The sequence below is a fragment of the Acomys minous genome (genome assembly GCF_964271855.1).
Source record: "Acomys minous genome assembly, chromosome: 8".
NCBI lineage: Eukaryota > Metazoa > Chordata > Mammalia > Rodentia > Muridae > Acomys > Acomys minous.
This window is the reverse complement of record NC_140489.1, coordinates 84,008,359-84,024,760: the sequence shown is the minus strand read 5'-3', so window position 1 is coordinate 84,024,760 and position 16,402 is coordinate 84,008,359. Positions and strand designations below refer to the sequence as shown.

The 16,402-nt window shown below is 49.4% G+C and overlaps 1 protein-coding gene across 2 annotated transcripts in view; it reads right to left on the bottom strand.

Moving 5' to 3' along the window:
• The window catches only part of ALLC (allantoicase), a 34,034-nt gene extending 27,538 nt beyond the window's left edge, over positions 1-6,496 (bottom strand). The window contains exon 1 of one of the 2 annotated variants that reach the window (XM_084792914.1): positions 6,394-6,496. The gene's annotated coding sequence lies outside the window, so the exon portion shown is untranslated. Of the gene's footprint in view, positions 1-4,078; positions 4,098-6,393 lie in introns of those variants that run through there. The other variant, XM_084792915.1, reaches the window with a different exon arrangement.
• Positions 6,497-16,402: the final 9,906 nt, after the last annotated feature.

The following is a 16,402-nucleotide window of genomic DNA, read 5'->3' as shown; positions in this document are numbered from 1 at the left end:
AAGTGGGTGAGCTGGTAACTGAATAAGACTTGCATTCACGCTTCCCAATGTCACAGAGGCAAACCAGGGACACCATGAGGACATAATAACAAATAGCATATCACAGAGCCTTGAGTCCACAGTGTCCGATCCCTAACCCCTGCTGCCTGCACTGTGCTACCTGACAGGGCAGAGGGGATTCACACATGTGATGAAGGACACCGGTTCTATCAAATCTCTGAGTTATGCCTAAGAAGAAAGAAAGACCCTACTGTCCTGGTTGGCTCCAAGGGGCAAGGTCCTAGGGACGTCTAAGGAGAGCAGAATAGCTCCGACAGATGGCCAGCCAGGAGTCAGGACTTCAGTCCCTCCACCCAAATCCTCCCGGTTTAAAAAAAAAAAAAAAACCAGCTAGCCTCATCTTTTATTATAGCCAGAGCAGAGAAATGGCTGAACCTGCCTGGACTTGCTTGTGTTCTGGCTTGGACTGTTAAGGGGCCCTGGCCTGCCTGCATGGCCACATGAATATAACACTGAAACACATGAGAGAGTACGTGAATGGTCAGCTGAAATGTAAGTATGTAGATGTGTTTATTTAAAGAAATAACATGCTATTAAAAGAAAGGACATGCTGGTTTTTCAAGACAGGGTTTCTCTGTGTAGCCTTGGCTGTCCTGGATTCGCTTTGCAGACCAGGCTAGCCTCGAACTCACAGCAATCCGCCTGCCTCTGCCTCCCAAGTGCTGGGATTGAAGGCATGTGCCACCACTGCCCAGCCAAAATTGGATTTTTTTTATGATGGTTTTCTCTTTTTTCGTTATCACTATATTTTTATTAATTTATTCATATTACAACTCAATTGTTATCCTATCCCTTGTATCCTCCCATTCCTCCCTCCCTCCTACTTTCTCCCTATTCCCCTCCCCTATGTCTGTGACTGAGGGGGACCTCCTCCCCCTCTATATGCTCATAGGGTATCAAGTCTTCTTTTGATAGGCTGTTATCCTTCCTCTGAGTGCCCATAGGCCTCCCCATCAAGGGGACGTGGCCAAATACGGGGCACCAGAGTTTGTGTGAAAGTCAGTCCCCACTCTCCACCCAACTGTGGAGAACATCCTGTCCATTGGCTAGATCTGGGTAGGGGTTTGACGTTTACTGCATGTATTGTCCTTGGTTGGTGCCATAGTTTGAGCAGAACCCCTGGGCCCAGATCTGCCCGTCATAATGTTCTTCTTGTAGGTTTCTAGGACCCTCTGGATCCTTCTATTTCCCCATTCTCCCATGCTTCTCTCACCTAGAGTCCCAATAGAATGTCCTCACATCTATCCCACTTTCCTGGTAAGTGAAGGCTTTCACGGGACATGCCCCTTGGGCTAGTGTGCAGATATAAGTGAGTATATACCATTTGAGTCTTTCTGCTTCTGGGTTAACTCACTCATTATGATCATTTCTAGTTCCACCTATTTGTTCACAAATTTTGGGAATTCCTTGTTTTTAATGGCTGAATAGTATTCCATAGTGTAAATGTACCACAGTTTCTTTATCTATTCTTCTACTAAGGGACACTTAGGCTGTTTCCAGGTTCTGGCTATTATGAATAAGGCTGCTGTGAACATGGTTGGGCATATGTCCTTGTTGTATGCTGGAGCATCTTCTGGGTATATTTCGAGGAGTGGAATAGCTGGGTCTGTGATGGTGTTCTCTTATGATATTCACAGAACTGATTTCATAGTGATTGGTTTATTTTTCAATTGACGTTCAAATAAGATATAAGCCAAAAAATAACAAAAAAATCTCCTGATGGGCTAAGTAAATATAATTGAAGGGGCTGAATTTAATCCCCAGCACCCCAAATAAAAAATAATAAAAGCTGCTGGGCGTGGTGGTACACGCTTATAATCTTAGCACTCAGGGAGGCAGAAGCAGGGGGATCTCTGTGAGTTTGAGGCCAGCCTGGTCTACAAAGTGAGTCTAGGAGAGTCAAGGCTACACAGAGAAACCCTGTCTCAAAAATAATTAATAGTAGTAGTAGTAGAGGTATAAGTAGTAGTAGTAGTAGTAGTAGAAAAAGTAGGGTGCAGTGGCGCATGCATTTAGTCCCAGTACTCAAGAAGCAGAGGCAAGCTGATCTCTAGGTTCAAAACCAGCCTTGTCTACAAAGAATGTTCCAGAACAGCCAGGGCTACACAAAGGTGAGGGGGAGGTAACATGACAGATGAAATCATTAACAATCATTAACACTTTTCACATTTATGTTTCATTTTCTTTTACCTCTGTCTGTACAGAACACTAAAAGAAAAATAAGCAAAAAAATTTTTTAAAAGACATTGGGGGCTTGAGACAAACACCCTGAAAATCAACATTCAGACTTCCCAACCACAAAGAGTTGTTGTTACCAAAGAAAAGACCTGCAGACATTCAAAGCTCCCAGATGCTGGGAGAGCTGCCAAACCTTGTCAGGGCCTTCAGCCAAAAAGTCATGTTCCATGTTTGTCTTAGAAGCACTGGAGCCCTTCTGTGCCTGACCCCAGAAAAAGAGGCACATCTTTCCTTTCAGGGGACACAGTTCCTCCCTTCCCACCCTCCCAGTGCAGTTCTCTCTGATGAGCACACCAGGCTCCTCTTGGCTGACAACAGACAGAGCCCGTAACACACACTGCTCTGGTGAGAGTATTCCCACCCACCCCCACTCCGTGCCCAGGCATGGCTCCACCCCGTGCCCAGGCATGGCTTGGGTCTTGGTAATATTGGATCCCTATCAAAGTTTCCACCAACATGATGAACTTGGGACATAAGGAAGGGCACTGACATCATTAAACAGCAAGACCCTGCTTCCACATGGTTTTCGCGCTGCCTCACTACAAGCCTGACAGTGCCCCCTTACCCTGGAGGTAGCGAAGGGCAGCTCTAGAGCAAGGTCACCTCACTGGTGGAAAGGGAAGCGTACAGGTTTGGACACAATCTCCGCTCCACCCTGGAGTCCACAGTTCTCTCAGAGCCCTAAAGAAGCACTGGCAGTTCATGAAGTACATCTCCAACAGTTCCCCATGCCAAGCGCCAGCCTAGGTCTCTGGTCCACCTGTCCCTAGAGCTGGTACTCTCAGCATCTCCCTCTTCAGCCACAAATCCTAAAAGTACTCTCTGGTCACCTCTATTTCCCTGGGTGCCTAAGGTCCCTGGACATCATCACCTCAGAGTCACCAAGAATTTGCAACTTTAAAAAAAAAAATCAGTCCTCTGCCATGGGGTAGGGGATCAAAGTTCCCTTATTTTTGTGGCCTGGATCCCTCAAATTCTGTGTTTATTATCCCTGCCACTTCTCTTGATAAAATAATCAAGGTCAAACTGCCTTCTAAATATGTATGTTTATGTCTCTGGATTAGTGCTACTCTCAGCCTTACCAGAGAAGCTTCTGGTGTGTAGTGAGTGGTGAAGTTCACTACAGAGACTCATAGCTGGTCAAAGTGCTGAGAATAAGTGGTTATTAATTGATCAGCCCTAATTGGGCCATATGCATCGCCCCCTTCAAGGTTCTGGAATCCTCAAGACAGAGGGGGCTGAAAGAATATAAAGCAAGCCGATGGCTAGTGATACTATGAAATGCTGTCTTCTAGACACAACAGGGACCCAATGAAGCCACAGATACGTGCACAAAATCTGTACAGGATCAATTCAGACAAAATCCCAGCATGGCTCAGAGAAGTCTCAGGAGACCCCACCTGTTGAGGGCTGGGCTGTGCAAGTCTTTCCGTGAAGCCCTGATGGATAGAGAAGGAACACGGCCAGCAGAAGCCTAGGGCCATGGCCTTGGGGGAGCTAAGGCTTCGGACCCTGAGAACACAACTCTCCGCATTGTGTGGGGCTGATATCAGTCCCAAGGCTGCTGTGTGCTTTGTCTGTAATGTTCTAAAGACACCCCATGTTTCCCTTGTACAACATTGTTTGATTATCTTCCTTCTGACTTGGTGCCATTGTAGGATAGTTTCTCCTGACTCTGTCCCATTTCTCCCCAGGAAATAGTACATAGGCTGTTGCACATCTTAACAAGCTTGCTTGGTACTAGACATAGCTTGTGAAGACCTCCTGACTCCACACTTACCTGTCTCCTCACTTTCTGGTCTGGCCCTCTTTCTCTATGGACCTGTCACTGAAGAACAGTCTGCTGGCCCAGGTCACCCACCTCATCCCCAAGGAGTCAATCATGCTATAATGGTTGCCAAACGACAGAGGTCACATTCTTCAATGTAGTCACTGAGAAGTTACCATTGCTCAAGTAAATAATACACACAGTCACACACACAGACACATATTCCCTCACACACACTCAAACATACACATTCACACACACACACACACACACACACACAGACACACACAGGCACACTCTCATACTCACACATATGCCTGCACATGCACGCACATTCTCACACACACATACACTTACTCACACAAACATACACATGCTCACTCACACATACACACATGCTCATTCACACACACATTCTCATACACACACATAGACAAGTTCACTCACATACACACACATACCCACATACAGAGATACACATATACACATTCACACACACATACACATGCTCACTCACAGATGCATATACACTCATTCACACACACATATATACACTCACACATACACACACGCACATACATGCACACACAAAGATAAACACACTCACAAACATGCACGTGTTCGTGCCAACATCCTTAATTAAATGCAACTGCCATTTAAAAAAAAAAGGAATGAAAGTAGGAGGGAGACTTTCGGGGAAGGAGTTTGGTGAGACAGGGAAGGAGACAAGAGAGGATGATGTGGGAAGGGCATGGTCAAGGAACGAATACATGGTCCAAGAGAGAGGGGAAGGGGTCCAGATGCCTATAGCTCCCCCAGCCCTTCCAAATGCCCACCCTCCTCCCTTCCCCCCTCTCTCAGGAAAGCCCCAAATGGCAGACCGCTGTGACCATCCCTGCTATCTGTTTAAACACCATGCTGCCATTGAGACCAATCTGCAGCCATTCCTACACCCAGTGACAAGCTGAAGTTGGTCCTGGGAGACCTCACCCACCCACCCCCCACTCCAGCATTGAGTATGATACAGGCCAGTGACTAAGGCAAGTCCCTCTGCTGAGGGAAGTGTCACAGGCAGAGCTTGTGAGTCCGGGAACCTGGAAAGAGACTGTCCCTCAGCTCTTCTCATCTGGGCCCTGGGGCTCTGTGCTTGACCAGAGCACCTAGGGCTACCTGCCCCACCAGTAGAGGATGTTGTACTGGCCATAGAATCACCCGATGCTAAAAGAATAAATTGGGGAAAATACATTGTGGTGAACTGAAGACGCACGTAGTTGATTTGAAACAAAGCCTGAGAGAGCTGAGGAAGAGCTTGAGGAGCCACTGCTGACAGAGGCGACTCCTGGCCGTAGACCAGCAGGGCTGCCTAGGTATGATGGTGTGCACTGGTGAGCCCAACACTGAAGCAAGAGGGTTGTGAGTTCGAGGCCAGTCTGCACTACAAAGTGAGTCCTTGTCTCTGCTCTTACCTGTGTCTCTTTGAGTTCAGTGCAGTGTTAGTTAGCCTCCCTATCTGATGGAAGCAACTTAATGTAAGAAGGGCTTATTTTTAGCTAGTGATTTCAGGAGATTTTGGTCCTTTGTGGTGGAGAAAGCATGTTTGGCAGGTAGAAGCTCTCAGCAGCAAACAGAAGCAGCAGGTTAGAATCCTTAAACTCCTTCGCTGCAACCCTGTATCTACCACCTGAGCCCTACATCCCAAAGTTATGCAACCTCTTAAAACAGCATAGCCAGCAGTGACAAATATGCAGATGTAGGGCTAGGGATGGGGCAGGAGGTGGGGGGGGGGGCATGACTTCTGTTCAAACCTTAGCATTAGGCTTGCTTCACTATGAGCTCAGGGTTGAGATAGTTTGGTGGTGGTGGTGGTGGCGGTGGTGGTGGCGGTGGTGATGGTGGTAGTGGTGGTGGTACTGAGACAGAGTCCCTCTGTGTAGCCTTGGCTGTCCTGGACTCACTTTGCGGACTGGCTGGCCCTGAATTCTCAGAGATCTGCCTGCCTCTGCTTCCTGAGTGCTGGAACTAAAGGTGTGCTCCACCATCAGGCCTGGCCCATGTTTTGATGTCTTGAAAAATAAAAGTCATATGACTTAAGCTCCAGTAAGACAAAGCCCAGAGCCAGAATACGAAGTCTCCCTCAGCCCTTCTCAGCTGGGCCCTGGGGGAGTACCTAGGGCTGCCTCCCTCTCCCCAACAAACGGTCCAGTGTCTTGGAGACTGAATGGCATCCCTCTCCCACCTCATTCCCTTGGCAAGGCCAATGTTAGACATAACAAACTATTAGACATAACAAACTATCCACCATGATAAAAAAAGATCTCCAATCTCACCCAAGAGTACAGATCCCAGTGTTCAGGGTTAGATTTCTCCCTCCCCACAAGCCAGTGTCTTGAGCTGTTAACACCGGCAGCAAAAGAATGTATAGAGTCCAGAGAGAACCTTCTAGATGGCAAGCCTGTGTGATGTCACAAGGGCCATAGGAAACAGAGCTGAGGGAGCAGCTTGTCCCTGGAGAGACCAAGGGACGATGGCTGGAGTAGGCTCGTTCCCTTCCTCATATGTAATCCTACTGATCCCAGGGCCTTAAGCCAATCCTACCCTACTCCGTCCTCATCCTCGATGGCTGAGACCCTCACCATCTCCCCAGCTATGACCTTGAATTTATTCAGATCTCCTCAAAGTATCTTTATTTATGCAGCAAATACAAGTACACCCTGCAATGGCCCCTGGCATGCTAGAAAAGCCAAGGGCCATTGAAGGAATTTGTCATACACCAAGGACTCAATGTTCTAAGAAATGCACATGTCCACAAAAATTTACTACAATGTGAAGAACTGCATGGACCCTTGAGAAGACCAGGCATCCATGTGATATTCTGTCTTGCCTCACAGCCCAGCTCAGTGTGTCCCTCCCAGAGCCCACTACCCAGAGAGTGGAGGAAGGTACCTGGATGGGCTGCTCAGAGACACATAGGGCAAGTGAAACGCCCTAGGAGCAGGCTCCCTCACCCCCAACCCCACCTCCACCTCTACCCCTGCTCTCACCCCCTGCAGATGAGAAACACAGACACAGAGAAACAAGAACTTCTGAGGACCCAGGAGCCAGCTCTGTCCCAGAATATCCCATCCCATAAGCCCCCCCCTTCCCTTCCTTGACTTCCCTTTCTGGGACCAACCTGCCCTTCCCCACCCCTACACCCAACTTGTACAAGTCAAAGATCTTTAGAGGACCAGAACCAGTGAGATGGATATATGTTAAATTAGATTGGCTTACACAATATGGTCTAGGAAGATTGGCTCTCTCACACCACAGAGGCTGAGAATCTGGTAGTTGCTCAGTCCATGAAGCTGGATGACTCAGCAGTCCCTCTCTGGCACCAAAGCCCTTGCAGGCTCCTGGAGAGTTGGATGCCTGAAGAAGCCATCAGCTATCAGTGACAGCTATCAGTGACAACAGCAGCAGCAACAATTATTGGGCAGATGCAGGAGAGCAAAGCTTTCCTTTCCCAATGCCCTTGCATGGGCAGCTATCAGCAGGTGCTTCCCACACTTGTAGGGTTTTCCCACTGCAATTAAGGCCAGCAAAAGAATCCCCCACAGGCATGCCTCGGGTCACTGTGGTAAACACTCCTTCAGTGAAAATCACCAGCTCCCCAAGCGACTGTAGATTGGGCTGAGTTGACAAAGAAAGCAAACCACCATCATAACTTTGAAGAAACAGAAGCATGTAAAAGTCTGGTCCAGAGTCCCAGCAGGAACCTGACCACACTCAGCCCTGTTCTCCTCACTGGGTTCCTCCTAAGGCCTTCAGGTTCCACAAGGCTCCTCCATCTCCCTTCCCAGGTGGAATTTAAACAGGAGCTGCAGCATCTATGCTGCAGCCTGTATTTTAATAAGCTATCTAACGTGACTTTATTCTCTCAGTACCTGTTGCCTATGGCCTTTTCCCGCTGTGTTCTCACATCGCTGTGACCAAATATTGGAATGAACAATTTAAGAAAGAAAAGATTTACATTGAGTCAGAGTTTCATGAGTTAGTCCACCATAGGAGAAGGCATGGTGGAGCAGAACAGAGCAAGCTTGCTTGTAGTCATTGGCCTTTATCTCTGCCCCACACACACAGACACCTTTATTCCATCTAGGCCTTCGTCCCCTGAGATGGTGTCCCCTGCATTCAGGATAGGTCTCCCCCATTAGTCAGCCCTCCCTGGAAATGCCTTCACAGACATACTTAATCATAATGTGCTTTTTTCTGTCAATTTGGCCGTCACACCCAGCTGGCAGCTAAAGTGTTTTCTACTCAAAGTCTCCACCACGTCACAAGGCTGCATGATACACAGAACAGCATGACCCATTTGTATCCTTTGGCTTCAGCAAGCCTGAGCTGTGGCATGCAGACAGCCATAGAAGAAAGCTCAGGGCTAGAGAAGGCCACCAGGGCTGTATAGTGCACAGCAGAGCTGCTCCTACAGGCAAATGTGCATTCAGATGATGGGTTTCTATATAGTAAGCTCCAAGGCACTGCAGCAGCTGCCAGCCGGAGATCACACTTTGGAACAGGTTCTAGAAGCCACTCAGTGGTGTGGGTAGCCACTGGGCACTTAAAATTGAATAGCTATCTAAAAATAAATACAGTTCCCCAGGAGTCAACCCAAGTCCTCTGTCTCCTACGCTGAGTCTCACTTTAGCGACCACAGGTAGACAATGGCCATGTGTACAACCAAACAGCTTCTGTCTTTCATCTGTAGGAAGTAAAGGAGAGAAAATCAGGGGCGGTTATGATTCCAGCAGTGTGGCCCCAGGTGGACAGGCTACCCCTGGAGCCCCATAACACATCCACACTCTCCACTGTGGAAACACAAGGACTTCTGGAGCCAGAATCGAGCAGCTATGGAACAGTCAGTGTCCCCTCTATGGGCTCCCACTTTCCAGGAGGCAAAGGTTCAGCTGCCTAGATGGGAGGAGCAAAGATCCTTGGGCAGGCTCCTCCCAATAACTGTGCAGCCCTGCCTGAAGGATGCAACCTTCTCATTGGGTGGGTCCAATGGTGGCAAAGGTCTATTTTTCAAATCAACAACCAGTCTCCTGCCGCACTGTAAAGGCACCAGATGACAGTCCTCTTCTCGCAGGCTTCAGACTTCACTGCCCTAAAGAAAGCCTGGAGTCAGTGCCCAAGTGATATCCACCACCGTCCGTCCTCTTCCTCGGACTATCTTATAAGCCTTCTGTTCTGCATATGTCACCTGCCTCATCCAGCATGAGTAGGTGCAAAGCCAAGGAAGCCAGGTAGACCCCCAAGAGGGCCCGGTGTTGTGTGGCTCCTCCTGGGGAGATAGGAACAAAAGTCTGATGATGCATGGCACTAGTGACAGACAAAGGAAACAAGTCCAAGTCCATCTCAGTGATCCAGTGAGTTTATTGGGGATTTGCGAGAATGAAGTGTTTCTCACAGGAGCGCAGGTGCCTCAAATGCAGCTGCATCGCTGGACGCTTACCTGGGCCTGGAGACAACCTGTGGAAACTGCGTTCCTGGAGCTCCCTGAATGATGTGCAGGCAGCTCCATCTAGTTGTAGAATCTCCACTCCCCAGCAGTTATTAACTGCTTAGGAGGTGGGGGGTTCTGAATCCTATAAGCTTCAGGAGCTTCCTAAGACTTATGAGTGGGTTTTTTTTTTCAGTTTCAGTTTATGTGTACGAGTATTTTGCCCGGGTATATGTAAGTACACCATGTTTGTGCCTGGTGTCTGTGGAGACCCAAGAACACATGAATCAGATCGAGATTCCCTGAAATTGGAGTCACAGATGTTTGTGAGCCACTGTGTGTTCTGGGAACTGAACCTAGGTCCTCTACGAGAGCAATGAATGTTCTTAACCACTGAACCTTCTCTCTCCAGCCCCAATCCAACTTGTGAGTTTCCTTCACTTCTTGGGTCGGTTTGTTTGTTTGTTTGTTTGTTTGTTTGTTGAGACAGGGTTTCTTTGTGTAGCCTTGGCTGTCCTAGACTTGCTTTGTAGACCAGACTGGACTCAAACTCACAGTGATCCACCTGCCTCTGCCTCCGGAGTGCTGGGATTAAAGGCGTGCACCATCACACCAAGCTCAGTTCTTGGGTCTTGAGGAGCCTCCTTCTAGGTATGAATGTTACAGTTTACAAGAAAGGGCTACACAATACCCCGATGCGCACCCCCAACCCTGCACAGCTCTGCTTTCTAAATTCTTGTGCCAACCTGCCTGCATTTGGGCTGAATCCACAAAGAAGTTGACTTCTAGAGAAGAGGATGTGTTGGGAGTAACAACAGTGTCACATCCTAGACCAGGCTGTAAAATATGACTTCCAAGACAAAGATTCACCCCCTCCCTCCTTCTCCCTCCCCTCCCCTTCTGCTTGATGATAACCTGAATATGAGAGTCCAGGAAATAAGCTTTCGCCTATACAAAGCCCAGGCCCCATAGAATGGGCAGGGCAGCGTGGAACCCAGCCTCCTCCAATGACCAAAGACATTACAGAGCTCATGGTGTGCAGTGCCTAGAGCTGGTCATAAAGGCGTTTCTACTGCCTCACACCCTCCCCCATGTGTGGCAGGTTGCAATGGTGGGCACACTTTAAAGCTCTACTTCCCCCTTTATTAATATCCTTTTGCATAGTGTATTATTCAATAGCCCTATAGAGAGAACCACATGGCAAGGCTCAGAGGCCACCTCCCAACAGCAGCAGCATCGCATGCCCTGGAAGCTGATTGCCTGACCCTTGCCAAGATTTCAGATGAGAATGCAGCCCTGGCAGAGCTCATGACTAATGTCAGGTGTGGCCCTACACCAGAACCACCCGGTAGGCTGGTGAGATGGCAAAATGGTTAAGAACACTGGCTGCTCTTCCAGCGGCCCTAAGTTCAATTCCCAGCAACCACATGGTGGTTCAGGACCATCTATAAAGGGATCTGACGCCCTCTTCTGGCATGAAGGTGTACATGCAGACAGAGCTCTCATTCATTAAACCGAACCACCCAGCTAAGCTACTCCCAAATTCTCAAGCCAGAGAAACTATTTATGGTAATAGATAGTGTTGCGTGGTCTTGCTGCATACCTGTACAAAACGATTGCACATAGAGAAGCCTGGTTGTTCGTGAGGGTGAAACGTCTGAGGATTGGACGGACAGCTGCAGCCAGAGGTATCAAGATGGGAGAGCAAGCAAGACATGTTGAAACCAGCTCAACACTATTGCTGCTGATATGATGTGTCCTCAAGGTTCCCGAGCAGGCAGTAGGGAGCATCTCCAGTGTGGCTGACAGCAGAGGCCCTGGGGGTGCCCCCATATACATGAGCACAAGGGCAATATGAGAAACAATTGTCCCTGGTGTGTACTTCATGCCTCGATCTCCCCCCATCCCCCAATGTGAATGCAGAGCGGGGAAAGCAGAGCACAGGGATGGACACACTCAGAGACTAGGCAGGAAGCCACCACAGCCCTGGGTCACAGGGCCACAGTGCTTGCTTGCTGAGCAACTGGGTCACTCTCTCCCAGGGCACCTGCATTGCCGTCCTCTCTCCTCCCCAGAACTTGCCACAGTGGACATCTATCTTCACATTAGCCACACCAGACTTCCCTTCCAGGTGAGACAGGATGTAAGCATGGCAGCAACACTTCCCATCCACAGCAGTGGGAGCCAGCTCCTCCAGCACAGAGTCTATTTCCCAAACCCTCTACCCTGGTCTCACCCAATGCTGTCAACAGACTATGACAGACCACAGCTGTTTTGTTCTGAGCTCAGGTATCAGGGACCATATGTGTACTCACTTTCAATTTCAGGACCTTCCTGTGGCCCTGCACACACACTCATGCTAAGTCTTACAAAAGCAGGAGAAAGGTTACAAGAAAGCATTCCCTGGACCTCCCTAACTGAGACCAACCTTTCCAGATGATGAAGACACACACATGAGCAGAGAGGGCCAAACCATGAGCTGTCCTTTACCCCAACCCCTGGCCCACAGAACCACAGTAGATCACCTTCAAGTCTCTATCCCAATCCCTGGCACACAAAAGTGACAATTCAAGGCTAAAGTAAATGGTTCTTGCTTAAAATCACTACAGAGGCCCAAGCAATGACTTTTTCAGTAAAATCCTTGCTTTCTAAGCATGTGGACCTGGGTGCAAGATCGAGAACCACCCCACTTTTTAATCCAAGAACTAGAGAGATGCCTCATTGGCTAAGAGCACTCACTACTCTCGCAGAGGACCTAGGTTTGGTTCCCAGCACCCACATCAAGCATCTCACAACCACCTGTAATTCCATTTCTAGAGGAACTGACCCTTTCTTCTGGTTTCCTTAGACAGCAGCACACATGTGGTGCTCATAAACACACTCAGGCTATATAAATAAAATTTTTAAATTTTCATCCAAAGCCAAGTGTGGTGGTACTTGTAATCAGCCTAGCCTACTCCAGGCAAATGAGAGACCCTGCTTCAAAAACAAAGGTGGGCAGCACCTAAGGAATGACAGCCAAGGTTACTTCTGGCGTGCGGGCATGTACACACACACACACACACACACACACACACACACACACACACGGGTGTATGCACGCACAAACACATGAAGGAAGGAAGGAAGGAAGGAAGGAAGGAAGGAAGGAAGGAAGGAAGGAAAGATTTGTGAGGGGGTATTACACAGTAAAAGCCTACCTACACATAGCTATTGGGTGTATAGATGTCACCATCCCCCTAGTCACTTTCCTTCCAAAGCAGAAACTAAATAACGGATGTTTTCCCAGGATCCCTTGTCTCCAGAGCACAGATATGCATGTAGGCTGAGGGGTGGGGGTGGGGAGCCGCGGGGGCAGGGTGTTGGACTTGTGCAGTGCATAACTTGTAGACATCAAATGTGGCCCTAACCCCAGATACCCAAACAGACAGATTTGCCTGCAGGCTCTATGTGGGAAGGCACATCAGTCAACCGGCTTCCATGGCAACAACCTCAGCAGCCTGGCAACAGCATCCACAGCCACGGTAGCCAAGGGACCCCCACACAGACCCATCTGTAATGTGATTCATTTTTTTAATCTCCTTTCACAACTGGTCCCCCAGTTGTTCCTGTGACTTCTCAACAATAATTTCTTTGCGTGTTAATTTATCAAGCTGATTTCGCTTCTTACAGGTTGAGCCTGAGGACTCGTGCCATGTTTAGCTGTTTGTTTTTAACTTGATCCAAGCTATAATTATCTGAGATCTGGCTTGAGGGATTGCCTCCATCACATTCGCATGTGGGCAAGTCTGTGGGGGCATTTTTTTTTTTTTGATTCGTGATTGATGTGGAAGGGCCCAGTGCATTGTGGGTGGTTCCACCCCTGAGCAGGTGGTCTTGGGTTGTGTAAAAAAAAGCAGGCAAGGCAAGCCAGAAAGCAGCATCTGCCATGGCTTCCGCTCCAGCTCCGGCCTCCAGGTTTCTGCTTGAGCCCCGAGTTCCCTTCATTATGGACTCTGACCCGTAAGCCAAACAAACCCTTTCTTCCTCAAGTGGGTTTTGGCCATGGTGTTATCACAGCAGCGGAGAAGCAAACTAGGACAGTGTGCGACTCAGCTTCCTCCCGCCACATTCCTCTGCAAGCACACAATAAAGGGATTCGCTGGCAGGCTTTCCCAGCCAGCAGCCTTCCAGCACGTAGGCAGAGAGTGACTGTTCAAGCCTGGAGAGGCTGGAAAGGGCAGGTGAATGGATGACCATGAGTAAGGCCAATGGAGCTGAGCCTAACAGGGCAGAAATACCCTGCGTCCGTCTCTCCCAGGATTTCAGCCCGGGTGCGAGTTTGCACTGGGACTTCAAGGTGCTGGCCACCTGGAATTGAGACATGCCACAGTCCTTCCTAACTAGCCCCGTGCTTGCCCTGCCTAAATGGCCACTAGGCTTGTGCAAACACACTTAAATGGTCCCTTGGGAATGGGGAAACAGAGGGGGTATGGCTGGAGCTGTTTTTCTGAAGAAGGGCACCGTGGCTTTAGCCTCCTTACCCCACCCTCTTACCCCTCGTGGGCTAGAATTCTCTTTCCCCACTGCCCTGACACACTTTGTTCTGCCTCTCTCTCCCTCTGGTTCTCCCTCTCCCTCCTCCTCTCCCTGTCATTCTCCCTCTCTCTGAGAGCGAGAAGAGCGGGTGGGGGATGGGCCGGGGGGAGGGAGGAGAAGGGAGGGGGAAGGGAAGGGAACGGGAGGGGGCCAGGTCAGAAAATACTTGCTAGTGCCCCAGCACTCCTCCAGTTGTGCAAACCTCTCTGGCTTCCTCCATCTTTCCCACTAGGTGGCAGTATGGCACCATGGATTGACACCCGTGACCCACGGCCCGAGGCTGTCTCTCTGTTTATCCATCTCAGCCTGTGCTCCACAGAGGATTCTAAAGAGGACACCCACGCCAGCTTTTCGGTCACGCCTCACTGCGGCACCTAATGAATCTCAGCTCTCGCCTGAGCCGCCACAGCCCCGCTGCACAGCCAGCCCCGCCCCCACCCACCGCCCAGTCTGAACTGAGGTTCCCTCCTGAGCCTCTGGAAGGAAATTCAGGACGGAAGTGTGGCTCTGCGCTTAGGTGTTTGTACCCAGTCTGATTTGCTTCAGAACAGTCATCCTAATGAAAATGTCCGTTACCAGGTACAAATAATGGCTAGAACGCCATCGCCATGTTTTATATTAACACAAATTTGCCTTAATGGAGCTTAACAGAAGGAACTACAAGGCACCTAGTGCTTCTAACCTTCCATGAGGTGGGAGGCAGGAGGCAGCGTATAGAGCAGAGCTGTGATCCACCCTCTCTGTACCAGTTAGGTAAAGATGTGACTGCTGGCCTACAGATGTAAGAGTAAGCTTGTAAGACATCCTAGACCAGGGGTTCTCAACCTTCCTGATGCTGTGACCCTTTAACACAGTTCCTCATGTTGTGGTGACCCCCCCACACACACACAACCATAATGTTACTCTGTTGCTACTTCATAGCTGTGACATAAATATCTGATATGCAGCCCAAGGGGGGGGGTCGCAACCCATGGGTTGAGAACCACTGTCCTAGACACCGCTGCATACCCATGACAAGGCAAGACTGTACCCGGTTATCATCATCACTGCCTCTCGGTGGGGGCTCCACATGCCCATGGTGCTAAGTACTCAGTACTCAGTCATGCTGGGTCCTCCATCTGCACTGTCCCTCCCTGGAATGAGGAGGAATCCTAGGCCTAAAGAGGTTAACTAATTCAAGTTCCCACCGTGTGTAAAAGGCTTGGCCCAGCTCGGGATATAGCTGGGCCAGTCACTGTGAGCACATAGCTTTTGATTCCAGGAGGACAAGGGGTTCGTGTTGGAGAGGGGACGTGGGGAGGGAAGGGGGTGGTAAGCACAGATCCCACAGCACAGGATGAAAAGGACTCTCCAGGCAGCAGGGGGCACATTTCATGGGCAGCAGAGCCTGCTGCTGAGCAGAGAAATGGCTCACATGCCTGATGCAGACACCTCCTTTGTGCTCTCCGGAGTCAGTCATCCAGGTCAGAAAACACTCCTGTCCCCCACCTCAACCTCGAGCAGAGCAGGCTCACACACTGTGAATGCTGAACTAAACCCGGGCAGAATCTCTTTCCCATTTGACTGGAGTGAGCGTCAAGAAGTCACTCAGCAGGCAGAAGGCAGTCCAGCCACCCCTGCACCTAAGAGGAGAAATAGAGAACCATGCTTTTTCTCCCCCAGATGCTGCTGAGAGGCAGACATCCATAAACGCTCCCTGACATCCCCACCCTGAGTTCCTAGCTTGCTAATTCCTCTTCAGCAGACCCACTCTAGTCTCACCTGCAGAGAGCTACCAGGCTTGAGTGGAGAGCTGCCAAGCCAAATCACAGCTGTGGAATTCAACTTCCTGGTTGGCTTCTCCTTCAGGTAATGTCCAACATCTCCCCATGATGAGGAGCCGTAGCACAAACCTGTGGAAATGGTGTGTGTGTAAGCTATCTGGGAGAAACCCAGGGGGTCCCCGAAGCCTAATGGAGGATGTCAACCCTCAGTGTAGCCACAACATGGCAGGTCTCTACCTTTTATGTGAGATAGCAAGATGGCATTGTGTTGATGAAAAGGCCAAGAGAAAAGGGATGCCTCTCATGATCCGTCGTGCAGGGATCCTTTTGTGTTTTATTTTTATTTTAGGTGGATGAATGTTTTGTTTATATATGTGCACCGTGCGCATGGCTGGTGCATTTGAAGGAGGCCAGAAGAGAGTGTCGGATCTCCTGGAACTGGCATCACAAACAGCTGTGAACTGCAGTGTGCGTGCTGAGATTCAAATCCGGGCCATGTGCTTAAACTTGATCCCC